Source organism: Hibiscus syriacus, unplaced genomic scaffold (assembly GCF_006381635.1).
Source record: "Hibiscus syriacus cultivar Baekdansim isolate YM2019G1 unplaced genomic scaffold, ASM638163v2 tig00117016_pilon, whole genome shotgun sequence".
NCBI lineage: Eukaryota > Viridiplantae > Streptophyta > Magnoliopsida > Malvales > Malvaceae > Hibiscus > Hibiscus syriacus.
Genome location: NW_024063525.1, coordinates 7,249,659 through 7,276,360, shown reverse-complemented (window position 1 = coordinate 7,276,360; position 26,702 = coordinate 7,249,659). Strand labels below are relative to the sequence as shown.

At 35.3% G+C, this 26,702-nt stretch overlaps 1 pseudogene; it reads right to left on the bottom strand.

Moving 5' to 3' along the window:
• Positions 1-1,064: 1,064 nt before the first annotated feature.
• Positions 1,065-15,391, bottom strand: LOC120195528 (annotated as a pseudogene).
• Between the last annotated feature and the right edge of the window lie 11,311 nt (positions 15,392-26,702).

Below are 26,702 nucleotides of genomic sequence, written 5' to 3'. Positions count from 1 at the left end.
ATTGGCTTCAACATGCTAGACATATCAAGAATTCAAGTACTTTTCCCTAGGTCAAGATTCTTTATGGTGCTATGTGTGTGTGATTATATCTAATCTATACTTAACGAATTTAGGCAATTTCTAATTGAGTTCCCTAGTTTTGCCACGTCATTAACTTATTCATTAAGCACATTTATACTCTCTTTTCACTTACTACACATTTTTTTCTTCTTTTTTTCATTTTTTTTACGGTGCTATTAAGGGAGTCATCTCATCACACCTACCATCCCACACTCTAGGTGAAAGGGAACATACCTTCCACCCCCAAGCTAGTCAGGTAGAGTCATCTCGTGAGTACATTAATTCACTCTTATGCGCTTGGCTGCCATTTATTAAAGAAAGTTCCAGGCAATGCCACGATAAAGAGGAGTGTCCCTCTACAGCTATGCCGAAGTATTTATTCATGATTAAACAAAATTCAGGGATAGGGAGTTCTTAAAAAGTAATTTATCATTTAAGTATAATACCATATTTTAATGCCAAGGCTAACCAGAGTTCTTTCATAAAAACTTCTTAAGTTCCTTAAGTATAGAAAACATACAAATCGTGTAAGAATAATTCACAAAGCATTAAGCCCTAGAGTTAGTTCTATCTTTCTTAACTGTCATTTACATTCAATTTCTAGCCTAAAATAATTCGTCATTGGGTATCATTAAAACATTTCATCTAATTGTCCTATCATTTACTGATGCCATGGCATAACATTATGCTAATATTATCATGCACATATTCTACAAAGAACACTACCTCCCCCAAACTTGAGAGAAGCATTGTCCTCAATGTTGAATAAAAACTAAGTTAAAACTAGACTACAAGATATGCGATGCAATGCAAGGTACCTTGTCTTCCTAAAATAGTGGTGGAGTCGCGCTGGTAGTGCTAGTAGTATTGCGCCTGGTGCACTTCCTTAATGTGGTGGGCTTGCATCAGGCTCAGAATTGGGTTCAGCAGGTGGTGTGCTAGGGCCTTCAGTGTTCTTGGATGCTGGGGTCTCTACACGCCCAATAGATTACTTTAGACGCCATCTAGTATGTGTTAACTGGGTTAGCATCATTTGGCTTGGGTGTATTGTCTTGATGAGTGACATTTGGAAATGCCGTGGCATCCTCAGATGCTGGAAAAATCATGTCCATGATGATTGGAAGATTACAAGTCAAATGTAGGAGCACGTCCTTATAAACAGGTGATACGACTGCGTCTTATTAGAGCCTCGATTGCATCTAGCTTTGCCGTGGCATATTGGTTTACAGCAGCCTGTAAAGTTCCCTCGTGAGATTTCATCATATTCATCCTCCAAAACACCCTTCGTCCTAAAAAGAAGTAATATTAAAATTAAAAATAAAGAAATAAAACAAAAAAAAAATAAACAAACAAACACTCACAACAAAACAAAACTTCTAAAACATAAATTAAAAAGGGTTCAAGGGATACAAACTGCAAAACATCGTGAATTGTCATGGCATTTTTGTCGCGTTCAATTGGAGTACCAGTATAAACCAAAATGCTCCACACATATAACAGCGCCACATTTAGTGTAAGTTGATAGAACCCGATTTGTAGGACCTTTGCGCAGTAATCCTTTCTTTTCACTCCCTGTTGCTGTGTCATCTTTTAATTGCTTGGGCAGCAAAGTTTTTCAAGAAGTAGGGATCATCATCCTGCATCAATCTGTTCTTGCCCTGGCTATACAAGTACGGAAGCAAAACACCACTAACGAGAAAATTGACAATGTTAGCGTACCACGACAATATAGTGGAAAATAATAATTTCTCATTAGGGAATTGTTTCTCCATTTTATTCCTTAATGCTTTAACAATTTCTAGCCTAGAAAAATGGGTAACTAATTGGGGTTGAGTAAATTTAATGAAATCAACAGGTTCAAATTTTGTATCTGGTCTAGCTATGAGTAAGCTAGATTGACCCGTCTTCTTTGAAATATCCTTATGCTCATCTTTGTCGTCTTTATCAAGCTTCAAGTAATCACTAGTGCTTGAAAAATTGTCGTGGCATGCAGCTTCCATTTGGTCATGAACTTCTGCTAGTAGGGGTTTTTCTTTTGCCGTGGCATTATTTTGTATGCCACCATTATGGTTACTCATTGAACCTTTAAATTTGTTCTCCAGGAAATGTGTGCCCTCTTACAAATGAGATTCTTCATGCATAATCTCATAGCTAGGTTCTTCGAGTGTTTCTCCCCCAAACTTAGCATCTTTGTAGATATGAGTACCACTCCCTAAGGTGAATGTACTAAATTGCTCACTGCCTTTAGCCTCAGTGAATTCAGTATCACTAGACAATCTGTCTGGTTGGTATTCTTGTAACGCCGTGGCAATTTGATCCACTTGCATTTCCAAAGCTCTCAAAGACAATTTATGACTTTGCAACCATGCCCTTTGACTTTGTAATAATACTTCTTGACTCTTAATAGATGTGTCATGTTCTTGTAATAGAGTCTTTGTAGTTGTCATAGAGTATTGCATAGTGGCCTCTAGAGAACTTGTATTAAGTGAAGATGTTGTCCCCTTCCTAAAAGTATGCCATAGAATATTCATTTGAATGGTTGGGGGCTCATCCATATACTGCTGCTGAGCGAGATAACTAACATTACGAGCTCCTTGATTTTCCCATTAGAAATTGGGATGTTGAGTCCATTAATTGATGTTCCCACATTGTTGATGGATTTTTTATTGTTCAGGCACTCACATTCATGGTGATTGCCATGGCATAACAGACATGCCGAGCTAGCAACCTTTAATTCTTTCACCTCATTAGAATGTTTCAAATCCTTCAACATATTGTTGATGGTAGAGAGTTAGGCCGATACTGAATCTTCAGTTTGTAACTTTAATGTCCCAGATGTCTTCCTTCTAGTTTCAAACCTTAAAGAGAGAAATTGATAATCATGGTTAGCAATTCGATTAATAATGCCAAAAGCCTCTCCAGGTGATTTGTCAGGTAAAGTGCCATTTTTCCAGGCATCTACCATCATCCTCGTGGGTGCATTGGCTCCATTGTACAACATTGCGACTTGAGTCCAATCGTGGAATCCATGGTTGTTACATTTCTGAAGCAATTCTTTGTAGCAGTCTCAAACACTCATGCATTGACTTGTCATCAACTTGGTGAAAAGATTTTGTGGTATTCCTAAGATGGTTGTTCATATTCAGTGGATTATGCCGTAGAAAAAATATTTTACACAATTCAGCCCAAGACCTTATCGATCCAGAAGGTAATCCATTGAGCCATGCCCTGGCATGATCTTTCAAAGAATATAAAATAAATTCAATTTCAGCATATCTTCATGCACACCTTCTTGTCGAAAGGAGTCAGAGACCTCCAAAAATGATCAAACATGTTGCCTTGCATCCTCATGAGGAGCACCACCAAACTTTCCAATCAAGTCCAACATGTCGAACATAACCGATTTAGGCTCGAATTGGGTTGCCTGAATCTTGGGACCTATAATAGTAGGTTTTAGGTCATCCAAGGTAGGAGCTAAGTATTCTCTAATAGTTTGTGGCCGAGCAGCATTCCCAGCATTTGAGATTGTCATGGCATTTAGAACAGCAAGATCCTTCACTTGATTTTGAACAATATGAGCCTCAGGTTCAATATGAAATAATGGTTCTTTGGGTCTTTTACGTGACGTGCGACAACGTAACACCTGAAAAAGGTAAACACAAAAACAAATAACTATGTACAAAGAAAAGAAATAAAATGGTGCAACAACTAAACTCAGCATCGCCAATTGCCAATCCCCGGCAACGGTACCCAAAACTTATTTTGTATTATGAGTACTATAAAATTATACGCAAATAATGTGCAAGTATACACAATAGCATAAGTAATAAAGTGATGAGTGAGTATCGACTCAATAGGGATTGGAAGGATATTGAGCGAAGTTTATGCACTATTCTATCTAAGTATAGTTAGTCTTGATATATACAAATGTCATGGCAAATGAAAAATGTATGACGGTGGATATGGATGAATATTCTGATGGTGTAGTAAATGGAAATGCAGTGGCAAGAACAAATGTTTAATGTTGAGTATGGTAAAATGTCAAGGCAATGAAAAATGGTAAAAACAGTAAATAAATAACAAATGATTTTGAAAGTAAAATTAGTGATTTGCAAATCAAACTAGAAGAGTTTGAAAAGAAAAATTTAGATTTGCAAAATTTACTTTCAAAGGTCAATGATGATCATCAAAAGAAAATTGATGATCTTAAAGCTTCTTTTGATAAAGTTGGAACAAAACATTTTGAAAATTGAGAAAATTCAAAATCCAACTTTGTTAGAAAAAGTTTAAAAACTACAATCATAGAGGTCCCCAAATAACCTCTAATGGAAAAATCGTTAGAAGTATATGGGTTCCTAAAGGACTCATTACTACTAAAGATAAAGATATCCTACACAAGTGGATACCTAAGGGGACTAGGATTTTGAAAACTAATGAATATGGACCCAAAAGAATTTGGGTACCAAAAATTAGAAATTAATCTATGTTTGTAGGAAAAGGAGCATTGCTACAAGGAACGGGAAACAAATTCAAACTCATGGTACCTTGATAGTGGATGCTCAAGACACATGACCGGAGACAAAAGCTGGTTCATAGAGCTTAACGCCAAAAATGGAGGAGAAGTGACTTTTTGTGATAATTCAAAAGGTCACATCGAAGGTATAGGTACAATAGGTAATACCTCTTCCATACAAATTAGAAATGTTTTATATGTGAATGGATTAAAGCATAATCTTTTGAGCATTAGTCAATTTTGTGATAAAGGATTCAATGTCATGTTTGAAAGTAATGGTTGTAAAGTTATTGACATTGCATATAATCGGATTATGCTTGTTGGTCAGAGAATAGGAAATATATACATGGTGCATTTAGACATTATAGGTATGACTAATTTATGCCTAGTTGCTAAGGATGAGCATGATAGTTGGTTATGGCATATGAGACTAGGACATGCTAGTATGAGTGTCTTGCAACAGTTAATTCAAGGAGATTTGGTTTGAGGGCTGCCTAAACTAAAATTTGATAATGATAAAATCTGTGATGCTTGTGCTAAAGGAAAACAAAAGCGAGTTTCTTTTAAATCCATTAATGATTTATCAACTAGTAGAGTATTGCAATTGATCCATTTAGATCTTTTTGGGCTATCTAGAACTACTAGCTTGGGTGGAAAACAATATGCATTTGTCTTGGTAGATGACTATTCTAGATATACTTGGGTTCTATTCTTAAGTACTAAAGATGAAGCATTAGAAAAATTCATCACGTTTTCAAAAGTAATCCAAAACAAAAAAGGTTACTCTATAACTAGTGTTAGGAGTGATCATGGAACTGAATTTGAAAATCTTGGATTTACTGAATTTTGTAATTCTAATGGTATTAGTCATAATTTTTCAGCACCTAGAACCCCTCAACAAAATGAAGTTGTTGAAAGGAAAAATCGAACTTTAGAAGAAATGGCTAGAACCATGCTTTGTGAAAACAATTTGCCAAAATATTTTTGGGCATAAGCCACAAATACCGCTTGTTATGTTATTAATCGAGTAATGATTAGGCCTATTTTAAAGAAAACTCCATATGAACTTTTTAAAAATAAGAAGCCTAACATTAGCTATTTTCATCCTTTTGGATGTAAATGTTTTGTTTTAAACAACGGTAAAGACAATCTTTGCAAATTTGATGCTAAAAGTGATGAAGGGATTTTTTTGGGTTATTCCTTAAGTTCTAAAACTTATCGAGTATTTAATAAAAGAACTTTAGTTGTAGAAGAGTCTATACATGTTGTTTTCGATGATAATCTCCTTCCGAGGAAGGATTCTTGTTTGAATGATGATGTAGGTATTATAAATACAAATGACGTTAGACATGAAGTTGGAGAACCATCATCAAAGAAAAAAAACGAAATATGAGGAAACTCATGATCCTCTCGAGAATCCAACCATTGAAGAAAGGGAAATATCTTACCCAAGAGAGTATAACTATGTCAAGGATGGTGAAATCATAGGTGATCCATCCAAAGGGGTAACAACTCGATCTTCTCTTAGAAATATTTGTAATTATGTTGCATTTATCTCATGCAAAGAGCCTAAGAATATTAAAGAAGCATTAAATGATGAACATTGGATTATGGCTATACAAGAAGAGTTAAATCAATTTGAGAGAAGTAAAGTATGGACATTAGTTGAAAGGCCTAGTAATAAATCTACTGTAGATACTATATGGGTATTTAGGAATAAGCTTGATGAGAGTGGTAATATAGTGAGAAACAAGGCTAGACTTGTTGCTCAAGGGTATACTCAAGAAAAGGGCATAGACTATGATAAAACATACGCTCCCGTAGCTAGGATGGAAGCAATTAGAATTTTATTAGCAATTGCATGTTTTCATGAATTTAAATTATATCAAATGGATGTTAAAAGTGCATTTTTAAATGGTTTTATTAAAGAAGAAGTGTATGTGCAACAACTTCTAGGTTTTGAAGATTCAAAATTTCCAGTTCATGTTCTTAAATTGACAAAAGCTCTTTATGGTTTAAAACAAGCTCCTAGAGCTTGGTATGAAGGATTGTCAAACTTTTTAATTGAAAAAGGTTTTTTAAAAGGGAAGGTTGACACTATATTGTTTTTAAATCATAAAGGTAAATATTTATTAGTAGTTCAAATTTAGGTTGATGATATAATATTTGGTTATACTAATGATGTTCTTTGCCAAGAATTTTCTAAGCTAATGCAAAGGGAATTCGAGATGAGCATGATGGGGGAGCTCTCATTTTCTTGGGACTCCAAATCAAGCATAGAAAAAATGGCATCTTCATCAATCAAGCTAAATACGTCAAAGATATGCTGAAAAAGTTTAGACTGGAAAATGAGAAACCTCATGACACTCCAATGAGCTCTTCTACAAAGCTTGACTTGGATGAAGGAGGTAAATGTATGGATGTTAAATTATATAGATCAATGATTGGCTCTTTGTTCTATTTAATTGCAAGTAGACCGGACATTATGTTTAGTGTTTGATTATGTGCTAGATTTCAATCATGCCCTAAGGAATCACATTTACTAGCTGTTAAGGGGATCTTTAGATACCTTAAGGACACTCCTAGTTTAGGACTTTGGTATCCTAGAGACTCTAGCTTTAGCTTGCATGCCTTTTCTGATGCGGATTATAGAGGATGCAAATTAGATAGGAAAATCTCCTCCGGTACTTGCCAATTCCTTGGAAATATGCTTATTTCTTGGTTTTCAAAGAAACAAAATTGTGTTGCATTATCTACCACTGAAGCGGAATACATTTCAGCCGGTAGTTGTTGTGCACAAGTTTTATGGATGAAACAACAACTTTTTTATTATGGAATTGAAGTAGGTACCATTCCTATCAAGTCTGACAATACTAGTGCTATTTGTCTCACTAAAAATCCCATCCAACACTCTAGAACTAGGCACATTAAAATAAGACATCACTTCATTAGAGACCATGTCGCTAAGGAAGATATAATTCTAGAATTTGCTGATACTTTGCATCAATTAGCGGATATCTTTATAAAGGCTTTAGACAAGGAAATGTTTTGGATACTTAGGAGAGAATTAGGTTTAACTGACCTATCTTCACTTAGTGTTTAAAATAATTTTAGCACTTTTAAGAATAAATGAAAAATGCTTATAATTAATTTTGATTGCAATCTTTGCTATTAGTTAGGGGGAGTTTATAATTCTTTGTGAAAAATTGATTATATGTTCAAATAATTTTTTAAATGATAGATTTGATTGATTGAACATAGTTAATTTTTCATAATATGAGTTGCCAATACCAGTAGAAAAAATTAATTTAGCATTTTAAGTGTTTAAAAATCAAATTTTAGCAATTTTAGTGCAGAGGGAATCGATATCCCCTTGAAGGGGAACCGATTCCCCCTTTGAAGGGGAACCGATTCCCCCACACAGGGGGATCGATACCCTCTGAGAGTTCTGGTTATATCACGCCCAGAATACCTCATTTTGCCTCAAATGCTTTCTCTCTTCCTCATGCCGTTCTTCTCTCTACTCTCTCCCTATCTCCATATTTCATCAAAAACACAATTTTTAATCGGAATTACTTCAAATATAAACTCCTAAACATGTTGGAATCATCAAAATCGTGCAAACTTCATTCAATCTCACTCAAATCCGAAATTCTTCAAGGTATTTTTCTAAAACTTCTATTTTATCAATTTTTGAACATAGAACTAGTTTTACATAGTTCTAGATTTAAATAGTGATCGGGCATTGATTGTTTAGTGTTTAGAAACTAGATTCTATAACTAATTTCATTAAAAACACAAGAATTTTTCAAATTTTTTGAAAATTTTCAAAATTAAAAAAAATTATTTTCAAATTGTTGTGTTTTGATTTAATTATGTTGTTATTATGAAAACTATGTGTATATTGATTTTCAAACCCTTATTTTTCAATAGTTTTCAAAAACTTTGCCCATTAGGATTGGTTTAGAGAACTTTGAAATATTGATGACTCAATTGAGTTTTGGGATTAATCATATTACATACATGTGTTTTTTAAAATTGCAGGTTATTCCTTCCATTCCGATTACCTTAAATCATGTCTCACAAACGTTCTAGACCTTCCTCTAGTCGTTCAAGCCAACCACCAAACTCACCTCCAAATCCTCCACCTATCCAACAAATTCCTATTCCTAATCCCGATGATCCAAACATGACCATTCGCAATTCTTGCTTCAATGAACCTAGTCGTAGACAAAATCTCTACTTTAGGTTTTGTCAATACTTTGAGTCCTACAAAATCTGGGAAGAACGCATCCCATCTCTTCAAGCCATGTTAGACATCAATTTTTGACATCGTCCTACTCTTCAAGAGTGGAAATTTGACAAACTTTTTGAGCTTGAACCAATTGTTTACCAACAACTCGTTCGTATCTTCTACTCTAATATTGTTTGCATTCAAAACCCGAAGAAAACCTTTACCATAGGAATTCGATCCTATCTTCTAGGACGATTCTTTCATCTTGACCCGGAATACATAGCCAAAGCATTATGATTAGATAATGACGGGTTAGATAATGAAAAACTGACGGTATGATCTCAGTATAAACGAAGGGATAGTGCAAGTGTGTTAGATATTCACGACCATTTTCTTCATCTCATGATCTCTTGGTGGTTTCGACCATCCGGAGGCCGTTACTCTACTCTCCGAGCCATGGATTTATTTTGGCAACATTTTGTCCAAAATAATTTTAAAATCAACCTTCCACATATTATCTTTTATGAACTTGTCGAAACCGTAAATCTTGTTCCCAATAAAAAATTATGTTCTCCTTTAGTTTACGGTTGTATTCTTAGTAATCTGTTTAAAAAGGCTGGGCTTAGAGTTGGTCTTGATGCTTCCTTTCCCCTCAAAAACCAAATCAACCTCTTCTCTTTAACCAAATCGGGATGGAAGTTCAATGAAGAGAATGATCTTTGGGTTCGTATTTAAGAACAACCTCCGGAAGCCAATGACTCCGACGATAAGCAAGAATAGCACGAGGAACAACCTCCACCAGAGGAACAAGCACGACCAGAAGATCAAATGCCTCCATACATTCAATCCTTTATGGAGACATTTGTTTTCCGGTATGCATCCATGGATTCTCGCTTCACTTCCATAGAGTCTCATTTATCCATAATAGGAGCTCAATAATTGGAGATTCTCCGGGAGATGCGCGCAAACAACGCTTCTATGAATGAACGCATTAATGCACTCTCGCACGAGATGACCACTATGCGAGCTCATTTTCCTCCTCCCGATCCTCCTACGGATGCTTGATTATTTTTCATTCTTTAGTACTTTGAAATAGAACATGGAGTTTATTGTTTCAACATTTTGAATGACTTTGGATTATTTTTAATTTTGATTGTTGGATGTTTGAATTTGGTTGATTTTTTATGGATGTTTGAACTTATATTTCTATATATTTGGTTTGGTTAAATTTATTCATTATTGCATCATTTACATCATGTTAGATATATGACCAATTTCGCCATATCACATTGTTTATGAATACTGATTATGAAACTAATGGCTAACGTTTCTCTTGATTGTGATCTTAACAACTTAAGCTACATTTAAAATCTTTTAAAAGTATTTTTGATTTAACAAAAAGGGGGAGAAATGTTAAAGTGTTTTAAAGGGGAGAAGTGTTAGAGTAAGGGGGAGTAATTTCAAAACTTGATTTCAAAATCTTAAAATTACTAAAATGTTTTGTTATATAAAAAATGGAGAGATTGTTGAAAACATTTTGATATTTTGATATAATAAATTAAGTAAAATGAATTTTAATATATTCCAAAAGATTTTCTAAGTATATTCGATATAATTATTCGAATATCAAAATATTACTCCAAATCTTTCAAATGTCATTTTTAATCCTTACTCAAGTGTAAAATTAAGTTTTAATCTTAAAATAATTTCAAAACAATTTTACAAAATATTTCGACCAATTTCAAAGCCAAAAATTACAGATTACTCAGAGGGAACCGATTCCCCCCCAAGAGGGTACCGATTCCCCCTTGAATGGTTTGGCTACGAGAAAAACAGAATTCTCGGAGGGAACCGATTCCCCCCCAAGGGGGTACCGATTCCCCCCTGTTTAACGGTCGAAATATTTGAATTTTACACTTAGGGAACCGATTCCTCATGAGGGGGTACCGATTCCCCCCATGCTCTAAGCTGTTTTATTAATTGATTTCACACTAAAACGGCTCTATTGACTCCACTAATCATCCCCAACGTTCAGAATCATTTGAAGGTGTATTTAAACAAGCTTAGAAGCCATTGATCAACAACAAGAAACAACAATCAACAAGAATCAAGAGAGAATCAAAGAGAAAGCATCAAACCTCAAGTTTGAGCATTTTCAAGCCTATTTCATTCAATATTCAATTTTGCTTTCAAGAAGACTTACTGTGCTCAATTGTATTATTCTTGAGTGTTCTTTCTTTGTTCTAGAATTGTGCAAACATCTTGCCTTGTGAGGATTTTATTGTAAGTTTGCAAAATTTGTATTATTCTCTTTGGGAGAGAGTGTTCTCAAGAATTTGGGGTATAATTCTTGAGGGATTTGTAAGATTACTCTTTGTTCTCAAAAGAAAGACAAATTAGTGAATTTGTGAAAAATCCTTAGTGTTGATAGCTAAGGTAGTGGACGTAGACTTTGGTTAAGAAAGTCGAACCACTCTAAATCGTTGTGCAAATCTTTTCAATTTTCTGCAAAGCTTCCACCGAAATTTTTATTTGCCAATTCACCCCCCTCTTGGCCAACTCCATCGATCGATTAACTCAACATATGCCTTCTCATATGTAATGTCTTCTGGGCGGAAAAATATCCTCACCTTAATCTGGGTTGATTCTTTTTCAACTTTTTTATGCCCTTTTGGGACAATAATCTCCAGCACTTGGCACACAACATAAGGCTTCAAGCCTATATTCCTCCCACTCTTAAAGTATTCAATCTCATCCCTTTCTAAAATAAATTCATGTGGGCTTACATAGACATAATCATGGAGAGAGTACTCTGTTCCCATGTATACAAAACATGTACTTAAGGGATCCACTTTGAATATTTCTCTGTCCCTCTCAACATCCTTAACTTGGCAAGAATGACAGAAACCAGAACCCAAAGCCAAAGTATCAAAGGGGAGATTAAAGACTGCACCCCTCTCAGGGAAATACAACAAGCTTTTACAATAGTATTTTATTGGAAGTCCTTTTCTCTTCCATTCCTCAGCTTCAGCTCTAGCAAGTTTGTCCATGTTGGCGTTAGCCTTCCAGTGCTGATATCCCCACGGCCTTACTCGAATATTTACTACTACAATATGTTTCACATTCTCCAATTCAAAATCCCCATAATTATTTGTTAGAAACACCTCTTTCTCATTAGCTGCATTACCAAGTACAATTTCAGATCCTCTCTACATCATTCGTCCTTGAACCATTTTTAATCCCTTTGAATTTTCAAACATATACTCCACAAAATAGATTTCAAGAACTTCATATGAACCAATATCAATAAATATAGCCTGTTCAACCACATCTACTTCTCCATGTACAAAGGCTTGTTTATAAAAAGGCTCACTAGAGCCTGTTTTGATTATAGGCTCCACATCCCATCTTACTTCCTCCTTTGAACAGTGTCTAGATTGCCTTGATACGGAAGGAGACTTCTTCGTCTCCTTTGAATTATCTTCTTCAGCACCAACACTGGCATCACCATTAGCATTTGCATCAGCACCGACATCACCATTAGCATCAGCATCAGCACCGACATCACCATTAGCATCAGCATCAGCATCATCATCTTTATTTTCCTCTTCTTCCTAATTTTTATCTTCATCTTTCACCTCACAATTAGTTTCCTCCTTTAAATCTTCCGGCAAGTAGTTTGAATAGTATTCCCCCAAAATTTTATTGATTAGCCTTGTTGTGGTTGCCTATATGGCCTTTCTTTTAGAAGCTGCATGAATCATTGCTGCTCGTGGATTCATATTTGATTCACTCGTGTGTACAACTTTCTTCTTCTTCACTAACCATTTTGTATGACGTCTCTCCTCCATTTTATTGGCAAGGCCAACCACAAATGCACATTTTTTATCTTCTCATCAGGAAACTCTGCAAAGAGTTGTAGTATTATATGTCCATGCACAACAATATATCTCTCAACAGTTGCTAGATCAGTAGATATAAAAGCACAATTATCCTTCTTGAACTCAAATACTCTCCTGACGACATCATTGAAAGAGAGTCGTGATACTCGACTTTGCTCCTTCAAAAGTGTAATTATGCTTATTGTAACCCTTTCAGTTCTGTGTTCTGTGTTCTGGTTCATACCAAGGTGGTTCATACCAAGGAAGATATTACTTTGATGGTTTCCAAGTCTATACCTGAAACAAGGAAAAAAATAAAGTAATCAAGATTAAAATTAATGATTTAACGAAGAAAAAATTTTGGTTGTTGCATATTAGTAGCCATTTTCAAAGAACAATGTTTTTATCACTTTTATAGTGATTTCTTTCTCTGCAAGCATTGTAGATCAAGCATTGGTTAGGGGAACAAATAGCAGTTGTTGAACCCTAATTTAAAAAACATAAGACAATACCATGCCATATCCGCTCTGATGGATATGAAAACCATTAATGATCCAAATTCAATCATCATTTCTTTAATAGAACTCAAGAAAATTGGAATCCCATCGGCATTCACTCCGCTCGAAGAACCTGAAGTAGACTGGCTAAGGTCAACATCAAGACAAAATCCACTCCCATCATCAACAGTCATAACCCCAGAACAAAAAATGGTAACATCAATGTTAGCACAAGGTTTCATTGGAAGAAGCTCCAAGGAAACCAACCTTGAGTCTGAATTGTAAAATGACCAATTGTGAAGCATGCTTCAAGGAAGATCCTCAGAGTCACACACATCAATGTCACTTTCAGAAACTACAAGTTCATCAGTTTGTTCATTAGAATTCTAGTAGTATGCTGGGAGAGGATAATCATTAGCAATATCATCTTCATTGATCTTGATGTAGAATTTGTTTGACATGGAAGCTGAACCTTGATTCTTCATCTGTTTCATAGATTTCCAATATTTGTCCTCTTGCAAAAGTCTTGCCAACTTTGCATCCTCATCTTCCTCAATTGTACAGGCAGATGAAATGTAGCATCCACTTTCCTCTCTCCTTTTTTTTTTTACCAATAGTCAGAGTCCCACTAGAAAATGCTGATATTTCTTGTCCTATATTTTCATGCATGCTACTCTCATCTCTAAGGGCAGCAAGAACAGGCAACCCTACAAATACTTGGTCATTCTTTGATGTCTCGTCCAAACCAATAAGTTGATTGTAAATAAAATCTCCATGGGAAATGACAAAATCCTTAATTGACGCTCCACGAGAGAAGATCTTGCTTCCACTCATTGACCGAACAACACCAGCAAGCAACAAATCAAGACTCAAGTCAGGATTTCTACTTGATGACTTTGAAAGCTTTTTATAAACCTCTACACAAGCATGAGCTTTTTTCAAAGAAAGGCTCATAAAACATTTTATAACTTCCACTTGGTTTGCAGTAGAAGTAATCAGCCACATCAGTTGAAAGCCATATCACTGGACAACCATCTTCATATCCAGAGATTTTCTAAGACTCGAAACGTCCAAATCCTTCACATCTAACACTCTTTTCCTTTTCCTTGTCAGAAATTTCTCCAAATGGCAATATCAAACCAATGATGAACATGTCATTAACTTCAAATATTTCAAGAGGTTGAGGAAGACCTTCTGAATTATGCAATACAAAATCATTGAGCCTCCTATTAAGTCGACCTTCATCATTTTCACAAGTCAGCCGTACATCTACAATTTCATCATCTACACCCATATCCTTCTTTGACTCAACAATTGAATCTTTGTCAGATATGCAAACTGATTTCTCCTTAAAATCTGTACAGGCAGCAGCTCTCTTTGGCCTTTTCGATGCTGGATCCCCATTTTCAGGAACAATTTTACGCTTCTGGACTTTTTTATCAGTTGCTTTCTTGCCGGCAGATTTAGCAGATGTATCTTGCCTTTCTTACTCTTTTGAAATATTGTGTACTTGAGTTTAGTTGGTTGAGAACAGTACAGTATTATAAGCACTGGATTAATGTAAAATGAAGAGTCAGATTTTCCAGATTTCAATAATGAAATATAAAAGGCTCTTCATCTCATTTCTCTTTCCCTCTTTTGATTCTTGATTTCTCTTTGGTTCAAAAAGCCAGTTAATCTTGTTTTTGAGTTTACAAATCAAATCCTTGTTCTTTCAACGATATGTATCAACATGCTTCTTAAGAATACATACAACCTATAAAAGTAGACTAAAAATCTTGTTTTGCATAAAATAAATCCGTCAAGAATTATAAAACCCCCATTCATATATATATATATATATATGGGCCCAGCCCTCTCCCCTCCCACTTTTCCTTTTGGGAGCAGCAAATCAAAATACAACATGCGAAACTGATATCAAGATTCAAGAATTCAGTTTGAGAAAAAAAAAACAGAAACGAAAGAGAAAGCATAACCTGAAGAAGAATTATTAGAATCCAAAAGAGCTACGGATTCCATGATCTGGAGTGGAGGCGACTATTGGATTTTCAAATCTTTGGTCTAAACTCTGTTTTTGATATTTGCCTTGGTTCACTGTATTTACTGAAGGCAAAGAGATAAGGACGAACACTTGGCAGTTAGCATTATAAACAAATGAAGCAAAGAAGGTGGGAACGCCGGTATTGGAACAAAATGTTGGCGCCATTCCTCCCAAAATGAGAAGTCTTTAAGTTTTTACAAGTTTTCCCCGAACACCAAAAAAAATCAAAAGTTCTAATAATATATAGGCTTATATCACAAGTAAATCCATGAGTATACTTCCTTTTTCATTTAATTACTTGAAATATTTTTGGTCAAAATAATTACCAAAATAGGTCCCTAAAATATTTTATGTTAAAATATATACCTAAATTATTTAATTTTTTTATCTAAATTCTAAAAAAATTGACATATGACATTGATTAAAGAATACTTAAGGTACTTAGACAAAAAAATCAAATATTTTAGGTACATATTTTAACCAAAAGATAACTTTAAGTATTTATTTTGACTAAAAAAATTTTTAAGTACTTAAATGAGAAAGATAGTATATTTTTAAGTACTTCTTTATTCTATAAGCCTAATATATATATATATATATATGGAAAGCCACATCAACCCATTTGACCAAGTCAAATACCCTTTCTTTTATTAGACTTTTAGCATATTTAAACATTATTTAAATTCCACGATGTTAATTTATTTGATATGTTATTTGAACTAAATCCTAAAAACTAATTTTATGTTGTTATAAATATGGTGACTGATAAAGTAGTCAACAACCGTGGAAGGTGATTGGAGGATAGTGTGAGCCATGAGGAAGAAGGTAGGGGCAGTCGATGTCCCTCTAGATTTTGTGTGTGACTATTTATAGTGCTTTGGGTTCAACTTTGATCAAGGGTTGTCATGTCATTGTTCCTAACTTGACATCAAAGATTGAAACTGATTGGTCGTTCTAGGAGGTGACCTGATAGGTGTTGACTGATTACTCACAACTACCATAATCTTGACCCTAGTTGGTTGTTTTTGGAAGTGATAGGGTAGGCTTAAGATGATGTATGTCTCGACATGTGGTTGTTGTTGGTCGTATGCAAGGTATGTTTGGTTAGTGAACGTTTGTTTACGTAGTGATGAGAGTTTGCGTGGAAGGTGGTCGGAAGGTACTATGAGCCCTAAGGAAAAAGACAAGGGGTAGTCAATATCCCTCTAGGTCTCTCACGTGTTATTTTATAGCGCCTTAGGTTCATCCTTGGTCAAGGGTTGTCATATTACTATTATTGATTTGCCACCCAAGATTAACTATGATTGGTGGTTTTGAGAGGTGACATGATAAGTGCTGATTGATTGCCCACAATTGCCCTTGATCATGGTTGGTTGGTTTGGGAGATAATAGGGTAGGCTTAGGATGTTGCCTATCTAAACATGTGGTTGTTATTGGTCATGTGGAAGGTATGACTAGTTAGGGAGTGTTTGTTCAGGTGGTGATGAGAGTTCACATGGGCTTTGAGAGTCTTAAGACTAATAAGCTTATGGGTAGTAACAGTTAACAGTTGACCCCAAGTGAGGGAAGGTTATAAAGTAACCTTCATGAACCTGGAAATGAGTGAGGCCTTATGGTATTAAAAGATTCGTCGTTAGGAGTTTATTTTTATGGGTATTTTAAATTTGGAAATAAGTGATTCTAACTGAGTGACTATTAGGTTGTCCCGTGTTTCGAAATATTGGGTCCTAGGAGATAGATTATTTTGAGAGTTTTAAAAAGATGAAATGTTCCATCAATCAAAATTAACATTCTAAAGAGGTCTCCTTTGTCTTATAAATAGCATGACTTGTGGGTTTTAGGGTGGGGGTTCCATTTTTGTTGTTATTTTTTTTGTATTTGAAAAGTGTATGTGATGTTCTTTGGTTCTTTTTATTTTCCTTTTTTACTCTACTCTTTTTCTTGTGCTAATGGATTTCGATTTCCTTGGAACTCCAGTGACTAGTGATGTGTATGAGTGTAGTACATTTGAGGATGAGATGTCATAGACTTTCGAGTGTAGGGACATCTATTGTGAAGATAATTTTTTATACCGGTTTGGCCAAGTAAAAGGCTTTCATCGTTTAAGTGATGTCGGTGAAGGTTCACATCATTGGTTTTTCATTCCTCTTTATGCCTTTGAGGTTGGTTTTCATTTATTGCTTTATCCTTTTTTTTGTGGATTGGTTCAACTGGTATGAATAGCTCCGGGGCAACTGGTTGGTTATGGCTAATGGATCCTAATGACGTATTTTATGAGTTACAAAATTCACAGTCGATGATTATCTTTCGTTATTTCTATAATATTTGTTCTATTAGTGAGAAATTTTCGAAAGGCTTTTTTATGATTTTCCTCAATTCCAGGATGTCATTGGTGATAAATAATATTTCTACCAATGTTCACCTCAATCAACCGAACTATATCCAAGTGAGGCATCGATTTGCAGAGTTTCATTTCTCTCTGGTCTAATGCGGGTCGTCGAATGATAAGTGTGCGCCTTCCACATAGTTTTCTATCAAGGAGGTGAAACAATTTGAAATGATACAAAGTGGATAACCTTTGAGGTTTAAAGAAGTATGTATAATGGTGAACGTGTGAAAATATTGTTTGGTGGAGTAGAGTTCTGATGGATGGGATGATGTTGAGGGTATCAGTCTTCTTACAGAGATTTTAGAGAATGCTAACAAATGTAAAGATGTGTGGCCTTATAGTGTAAGGATTTGTCTTCTCATAGGATGAATTTGTGGGGGTTGAAAAAAGAGTCGCGTAACTTTTTCACCAAATATTCTTAGTGCCCCGTTTGTTTTTTGATGTTTAAAGATGACGGTGCAACTTTGGGGGAGATGAAGATGCTAACAGGAGTAATAAGGTGGGCTAAAGGGATATTAATTAGAGTAATAGACCCGTCCTTATACTTTAATCTCTGTCCTCATTCTCTAGTAGCTCGGTGAACCTAAAGCGTAAGACTAAGGCATAAAGGGGTCCTATTTCGCTCTCGAAACAAGTTTTGAAGGCATTCTCACTTTCATTAATTTTTTTTCCTTTCTTTATAGGTGTTTGTTTGCTTACTTTTTATCGAGATGTCCAAAGAAGATTTACTTTTTGTTATGTTATTGTTGGATGGTTTGCCTGAAGTGCTACTTTGTTTTGTATTGGTGACTAATATTGGTTTTCTTTGTATTTCCAGGCGGTGTGGTTGTTTGTGAAAAAATTCTACAACAATTAACGCTTTACTCTTTTTGCCTAATATAGCCATAGCTCTTATTAGTGTGTATCCCTGCTACTATTTCTTTGGGGCCTTTTGTACATTCCTTTAGTGTTAGCCTTGGGCCAGGTTCTTACTTTAGGGCTTTTCATATGATAAAAATGGCTAGTTAAGTAGTGAAAATGTTGGCCTCAAACTTGTCCCCTATTTCTAAGCAAGATAAATAGATATGGAAGAATCCAAATACTTATATGAAGAAAAACACTTCTTTGCCTACTTATCTTTCTCTTCCATTTTCCCATTCATCGGCTTTTTCCAACCCTTTGTCCTTTTCTTTGGGCAAACCCCTTTTCTTTATTTTAGAGTTATGTTTTCTTATTTGTTTTATGTATTTGTTGATACTTATGTATATTTATACATATGTAGCCCATGGTGTAACCTACACAAACTCAAAAATTATGAACATCACTATTGTTGGCGTATCTACAGTTGTGTCTAGTCATATTTTTTGCTTCTTTTATTCCCTATTTGTTTATTGGAGATTTATTTCTCTCTACATTACCCCCTATTCCACCTTTAGGAGAGACAAAATTGGCTCCACTTACCAAGTTCCATCGGTGGAAGAATTGTCTTAGTGCATACCAGTGGTTTCATACTGTGTCTGATGCGAGTAAATTTTATGGGGTGAGGATGCTTCTTCTTCTTTTTCACATACTATGAGTTGTAGGACATTAATGGATATGAGCTGGATGATTCTTCAAGAATTGTTTCATTCATAATATCACTTGGGTATGGTTGTGGAGAGGTTAGAAAGTGACCATATAGGATCACATTCACTATTGGATGAATCTCTTAAAAGGAGGGTTTTTAAATTAGGGCGCTTTAGGCTTATGATTTTAAGAATAGGAGGTTACAAGCTCAAGTAAAGGAATTTGAAGAGGAAATGAGAGCAGATGATGTTCGTCGGGAAGAGCTTATAAGCAAGCATGCTACAGATATGCCTACTCTTCTTAGTAAGCACTTTGTGGCTTTAGGGGGTTTGAAGAAAGATGTCCATCAGTTAAAGAGTGAGATTACAAGACTAGAGTTGGGTCATGCTAAAAAGATGGGCAAAAAGTTGAGGTCATTATTGTTGAAGTTGTTAAGGTATCTTTCACCAGTTGAATTTTAGCCTTGAGGGAGACACATGATGTTGTCATTCTTGCCTTTCAAGTGGCTTATGGTGAACTCGATGTGTCTCGTACATATTTTAGTTTATTTCGCGACCAAACTGTTGATTTTTACATTATGAATCTTAGCGGACCATCTTGAGCTAACTTTGCTACGTAGAGGAAGGCTATTATACTTGCCCCCGTTATTAAGTTTTTATCATTTTTATTTGTGGTGTGCTCTATTGAAGGTGGGGCGAAGATAATGGAGGGTGTTGGTGGATCCATAAGCCACTAGTTCTAGTTTTTCTTTTTTCTTTTTACTTCGTCTTTATCCTGCGTTTTTATATCTTACTTTGAATTATTTTTTTGATGGATATTGATAACTCTCTGAATGAGTTATAATTTAGGATTCTTTTACCTATGATAAGTTTAAACTTAAGCATTATTAGAAGATATTAGGACCATTTTGTGAAAAGTTTTATATATATTGCATCATGAAAGTTAGTTGGGAAGCATTGGGCTGATTTTGATTTTATTGCAAGAAACTGACACATTGATGATTTGGCATTGCGTGAAGCTGTAGATGATGCTATGATGAAGTTGTAGCAACCAATGAGTCACCAGGTAGTTATGGGAATCTTCTGAAAAGAACAACTGGTATGGATAGCTGGCATGTGGCTGAAACAACTTGAAACATACATAAACCTTATTGGCGAAAAGGTTGAATTTCTTAGCCATAAATAGGAGAGATCCTTGCATCTTTGAGAAGAAGAAATTTAATGCCTCCAAATATTTTCTCCATTTTTTATCTTTCGATCATCCGTGATTGCCTAAGTCCATCACCAGGGAGTGTTGTAGTAGCTTGAGGGAGCTTCGTCGTGTAGCATCAGCAATCAATAAGATCTATGTCTTCTCTTGCTCTTCGTTTGAGATAGGGAAGTAGTAAGTAGATTTGGAAGTTTTAATTAATTTCATGGATGAAATTTTGTTTTGGAACTTAGTCGTTTGATGAATGTTTTTATTATGAGTTATGCTTTTACCTTATGCTTATGTGTTCTTGCACTACTAGAGATAATTTTAGAAATATAATTATCTTCATGTATGTTTGTTGATAATGTTTAAAAATGAGATCATTGATAATTCATGTTATTTTCGTTAAGCATTGGTTTTGACAAGAAGCAAGTTTGCATATTGAGATATATGCTGCCAATTATCCAATATTTTAAATTATCCGATTACTTAAATTGATGACGATTGATTCTTGTTAATTAGATGTCATTATTCTGTGTGATACATATGTATATGGTTTATTTTGTATGATTATAGTAAAAACTATCAAATATCATCCTAACCCATTGGGCCCATGACTTAATGCTATCCTTAAAGCTGTAGCACTGCCTGACTTATATCACTTTGATTATTATACTTTGCTATTTGTTTGCTATTCATAACATTTCATTCGTTCATCTTTTGAAATCTTTCATATAACTCTATTGTAATCTATTTTGATCATTGTGGGTTCGACATCCGAAGCTTTTAGTTTCCACTTTATTACTTGACACGATACGTATACTTGCGTAAAAGCTATAGCATCTTACATAGCATCAAGTTTTGACGTCGTTTTCGGGCAGTAATGGTTTGCATTAGAGTTATCTTTTTAGTATTTACTTATTTATTTTCTTTTGTAGAAACTTATTTCTTTTTTTAGTAATAGTGTATGTTCCTTATCAACGACGACGAACTACAACTTTTCGATCCAGAAATAAAACGAACATTTCACCACCATCGAAGATAAGCTAACTGAAATCGAGCAAACATGAACACTGGAAATGGTAACAATGTTTTACCACTATTACAACATGAAGATGACAATGTAATACCGGTTAGAGATGGAGTTAAACAACCACAATATTACAATTACGATGATAATAACCGACCTATTAGGGAGCACGTTATGCCAACACTAGACAATTTGCATCCTGGCATTGTGCGACCAACCATTTATGCTGCCAATTTTGAGCTGAAGCCAGTAATATTTTAAATGATGCAATCCATGGGGCAATATAGCAGTTCATTCATTGAATATCCTAGAGCACACTTTATCGCATTTTGTAGAGGTGTGTGACTCATTTGTACAACAAGGAGTACCTGAGGAAGTATTAAATTTGAAGTTGTTCCCTTATTCGCTCCATGATAAAGCCAAAGCATGACTGAATTCGCTGTTACCTGGTGGTATAGCATTATGGAATGAGTTGGCATAAAAATTATTAATGCGATTCAATCCTACTAATATGGATGCCAAGCTAAGGAATGATCTAAAATCTTTCAAGTAATTGGAGGATAAAAACTTGTATGAGACATGGAATCATTTCAAGGACTTACTACGTAAATACCCAATGCATGACTTTTCGTATTGGACGCAAATGGAAATGTTTTATAACAGTTTAAACATGTAAACTCGTATGGTGATTGATGCTTTTTCTAATGGAGCTTTACTGGACAAGACCTATGTAGACACCAATTTTCTTAAAATATAGAGCTAGCAAGAGTTCATATCCTAAGAGGACTCTTCCACCACCATATCTTTTAAAGCAACAACCACACCAACAAACGTACAACAACCGAGCAAGGAGTCTAGTTGCATTAGGATTCTATTGTTAGTTAGTTTTTTTCACTATAAATACATGTAATACTCCCCATTTGTAAGACACGATATACGAATATAAACAACATAAATTACTAGTAAATCAGAGCAAAAAATGTGTTTCTCGAAGAGAAAAATAAGTAGAAAAGGTAAAAGCTTGTACCTTTATCGCTTTAAGTCTTTGCATGTGTGTTTCTCCATTATTTTTTGCTCGAGTCAAACCCAAATAAAATCATTTTTGGCCGATGAACGAGAAGTTGTTTTAAAGATCTATCTTGTAGATCTAGTAATCACGAGGCCCGATCTTAGAAAATTATTTTGATTTTCGAAAAATAGAGAAGAAAAGCTTAAAGTTAAAACATTCATTTCGCCCTCCTAATGTGCAATATCAACGTTAATTGTCTTTCAAATTTGGCCTCAATTTTAGTTTTTCTTTTATAATAGTCATTTGTTGTTACATGCATATTTTTTATTATTCTAATTATATATATATATATTAATTATCTTCATTTGGCTATTTTTTTTATATTTTTTTTATTTTCTATATTTTATCGTTATATATATATATATATAATTCTTTTTCATATATCATTATTATTTATATATATTTTTATTATTATAATTATATGTTATATATATTTATTATTTTATATATTTCATTTTTTTATCTTCTATTTTTATTTTTGTATTGTTATTGTTATTATCTTCTTTATTTTATGTATTTTATTTTTATATATATTTTTTATATTTGTTTTTGTGCCTCTTTATTTTATTTTATTTATCTTGCTTACATCTTCTTTATCTATTTTATTTTCTCTACTTTATTGCATTTATTTTTATTTCACCTTCTTTATTTTATTCATTTTTACTACATTTTTATCTAACATGTTTCTTGACTTCCTAAAGGGTACACTTTTAAAACTATCAAGGGTAAGTACTTGGGATCGTTATTTTACCTTTCAAGTTAAACTTTCAATTTTCTTAATTAAAAACAATTGGAAATTACATAGTACAGAAAGGGCAGTTCAAGGGTGCGAACCCTTCCTTGACTGTAACCGACTCCCGAATCCGATACATCTTTGGTACGACGCAGATCAGGTAAGAAATAAGGCATCTGATCAATCCATTTTTCATAAAATAAATGATCGGTGGCGACTCCCAACCCAATTATTTAAAGTCGAAGCCCAACCGAAAAACGGTTACAACAGCTTGGCGACTCCGCTGGGGACAAGTAAGTGAGTCAGGCTAAGGTAATTTCCAGTTGTCTTTTTAACGAAAAGGGTAAGTTTAAATTTTAAGGTAACATTTTGATCCTTTTTTACTTACTTTTGATTATATTTTCGGGTAAATAGTTGTACTAATCATTTTCTCGTGATTTCATCCTTGAAATCTTTTTCATTTAAGGCTCTATACTCGAGCTCCAAACCTTGTCTTAAGTGGGGGTGAAAGCGACGCCGTCGTGTGAATTTATTCACCGTGCGGGCCTAGCAAGTAGCCTTCGGGATTCATATACCTTATGTCTTCGTGTGAATTTATTCACCGTGTGGGCATAAGGGAATGTGTCCTCTCGAGTTTAACTTAGTCCACACAAGCTTGTGATGGGTTTAGGACTAAGGGTCTGGCAAGCCTAAGGGGCACCGGCAAGGAGAACTTGGGTACCGTTTTTAGAACCTAAATCGGAAAACCATGGAGAATTAGAGCCTACCCCGAAACCACATTCCAAAACCTAGGATATTTTTACCATAACCATTTTCTTTTTTGTGTTTTTTTTTTCTTTCGTCATTTATTTATTTATTTTTTGTTTACTAATCCTTTTGCCTTTGTGTTTGTTTTCTAGAATTTGCATCATAACAAGAGGCTATTGATCCTTAAAAAGCGTTTGTTAAACACAAAATAATATGAATTAATGGACAAAGGTGTTGTAATATAAGAGATTAAAAACGCTGAGGCACGACTATGGTCTGAGAAGACTCAGAAAGAGAAAGGAGACAGTCTTCAGGGAAATTATGTGTCAGAGCTTGTTAGTTACGCATCTGTCAGCCTGAAACAAAACGATGTCCAAGAACTGTGAAATATTTGGGACAATTGGGGGAATGACAGAAAGCAGAAGTTCAGCCAACGATATGGTGATATTGCCCTCTTACTCTATGTCAAGACTAATGCCCCTACTCCGAGCATTAATTCAATTCTAGAACCCGGGATATAGTTGTTTCACCTTTAACCGGGAGAATATGGTGCCCATAATTGAAGAGTATACTACCCTACTGCACTGCGAAAACCTCAGACTAGAGAGGGCATATATCAAACACATCAAGAGTAAGCCTTTCAAGAACGGACTAGCTAAGAATGCAGGGGATGATGAAAAATGGGTGACTGATCGACTTCGACACAAAGGTAACGGGGAAGGAATCGAGTGGATTCACATAAAGCAACCAATGAAGAACCACCCTGATGAATGGAAGACTATAGACCTTTTTGCACTAGGTCTGTACGGTCTGGTTATCTTTTCGAAGACTTTGGGTTGCATCGATGCAGCCGTGGTAGAGTTATTCGAACAACTTCCAAGGCGAGTCAACCCGGCACCGGCCATCTTAGCTAAAACCTTTCGATCTCTCAACTATTGCAGAAGAATTAGCGGAGGAAGGTTTGTTGGGTGTATTTAGCTCCTTCAAGTCTAGATTCATAGCCACTTTTGGAAGACTAATGGGGTAGCCTATCGCCGATTTATCACTACCTATTCACCTTTGGGAGAATTCATCACTAGGAAATGGCATGAAGGTGATTCAAAGGAAAAGTGGATGAAAGTTTTTACACATCTTCAGGATCGGGAGAGCCCCCTGGTTGTTCCTCAGTGACATTCTTTTCCGGTGTGGGGATTCTGATACTATGACCTTACTCAGACTTTGGGGTGCAGTTGGGTATGCTCCGTTGTTAGCACTTAGACAGTATGGGGCACGTCAGTTTGTCCCGGTAACATGCGGGCTAGCTAGATCAGAGTTTGTGTATAATGGTGAAAGTTATAAGAAGAGGATCAAGGAAGCAGCTGATTCATGGAAGAAAGTATACCAGATGGATGATGTGGCTGCCAGAGACATGCTTACTCCGGATTATGTGGAGTGGCGAAGACTGAGAAATAATGATAACATCCCGGTACCAGAATGTGAAGACACTCGGACCATGGAGGAACATCTCAGGCATGTCCCTTCTGAACTTGAGATAGCTAAGGCAGAGTTTGAAGTTGTGAATAACGAGCTGAAACAGAAGGTTAAAGAACTGGAAGCTGAACGTTATCAATGGAAGCTAGATACCGAATCTCAGAAAGATAGAGTAGATAAGCTGGAAAGAGAATAGAAAAGAGTCTGTTTTCAGTTCGAGGATTTGAGAAAAGGGTATCAAGATAAAGTAAAGGATAATTCCAAGTTGAAAGTAACCTCTGAATACTGGAAAGACGAAGTTTATAGCTTAAAAAGAAAGTTCGAGGGGTCTGATGAAAGAGCTTGGAAAGAACATTTGAAAACTCCTCAGAGGCGCTTAGCAGACAGTCAGCTCAAAATCAATGCTTGAGAATCTAGATGGCTGACCTAGAAAAATAACATAAGAGAGATGGAAAAACAGTATCCGATTTAGAAGTTATTGTGGATGGATTCAAGAAGCAAGCAACCGAGCTTCAGATAGTACCATTCGACGGAGGTCTGCAGTGGCGTTTCCGTTGGGAGAAAGCACAACAAAGGGTGAAAGCTAGAGACGTAGTAATTCGAGATTTCCTAGATCAAGTGCAAAAAGCACCCCGTCATCTTCACGGCCTGGCAAGGGAAGCTGGAGTGGTTCGACAAGGCATTCAACCAATGACAGATGAAGGCTGAAGACTTGTCAACCTACTAGAAATTATTCAGGGTCTAGAGGATTTAGTCCGAACGTACCTTTGATTATTTTTTTATGTCTCTTACAAGATAAAACATTTCTGTCTAAATAAGGATTATTTATAATAATAGACACTTTTCTGGATCAATTCGTCTAAATTGCATACATTGTGCATTGCATACTTTACATTTTATATTTCATGTTTATTTTTATATTTTCCATGTTTTTAGATTCATATTAACTAATAGAACATGTCTCAGAAAGGGAAAGAGCAAACACCAAATTTACTACCACAAGCATTAAATACGCATCATCCACATAATACTCGAGCAAAGAAGAGACAAATGGAGGCCAGAATGGAAAAACTCAAGGAGAACATGGCAAGACTGCAAAAAGAATTAGAAGATAAGATGGCTCAAAACAATCAGAGCACCCTGGAGTCCATCAAGAAAAACCAGGAGTCCTTGGTCAACCAAATTGTAGCCAAGTTATCGGGATTAGAACATGCTAGTGCAGTAGGGGAAGTCCCTCCGAGGGGGTAACCATATCACCAACCCCACAAGTGGTTATTTCACCCGAGATCTTACCCAACCATA